This window comes from Etheostoma cragini, chromosome 16 (assembly GCF_013103735.1).
Source record: "Etheostoma cragini isolate CJK2018 chromosome 16, CSU_Ecrag_1.0, whole genome shotgun sequence".
NCBI lineage: Eukaryota > Metazoa > Chordata > Actinopteri > Perciformes > Percidae > Etheostoma > Etheostoma cragini.
The window spans coordinates 23,960,431-23,961,033 of NC_048422.1; positions in this window are offsets into that span (position 1 = coordinate 23,960,431).

The following is a 603-nucleotide window of genomic DNA, read 5'->3' on the forward strand; positions in this document are numbered from 1 at the left end:
GGGGTAATAATAAATGATCTTGTTGTTTTTGTACATTTTTCTAGGCTTTTCTTGCATTTTTTTGTTGTTTTGTTGACATTTAGTTTGAGACATTCTGTCGCTTTTTAAAGTTTTATATTAGTGTATATATTAGGGTGTACATATTAGTGTGTATGTATTAGGGTGTAAATATTAAAGTGTATATATTAGGGTGTATATATCAGTGAGTATATATTAGTATGTGTATATTAGGGTGTATATATTAGGGTGTACATATTAGGGTGTGTTTATAAGAAGTTATATATTAGGGTGTATATATTAGTGAGTATGTATTAGAGTGTATATATTAGTGGCTATATTAGTGTGTGTATATTAGTATGTATACATTATGTGTATACAATAAATTGCATATATTAGGGTGTACATATTAGTGTGCATATTAGTATGTATATATTAGTGAGTATATATTAGCATTTATATATTAGTGGGTATATTAGGGTGTATATATTAAAGTGTATATATTAGGGTGTATATACTAGTGAGTATATATTAGGGTGTATATATTAGGGTTTACATATTAGTATGTATATATTAGGGTGTGTATATATTAGGGTGTATATATTA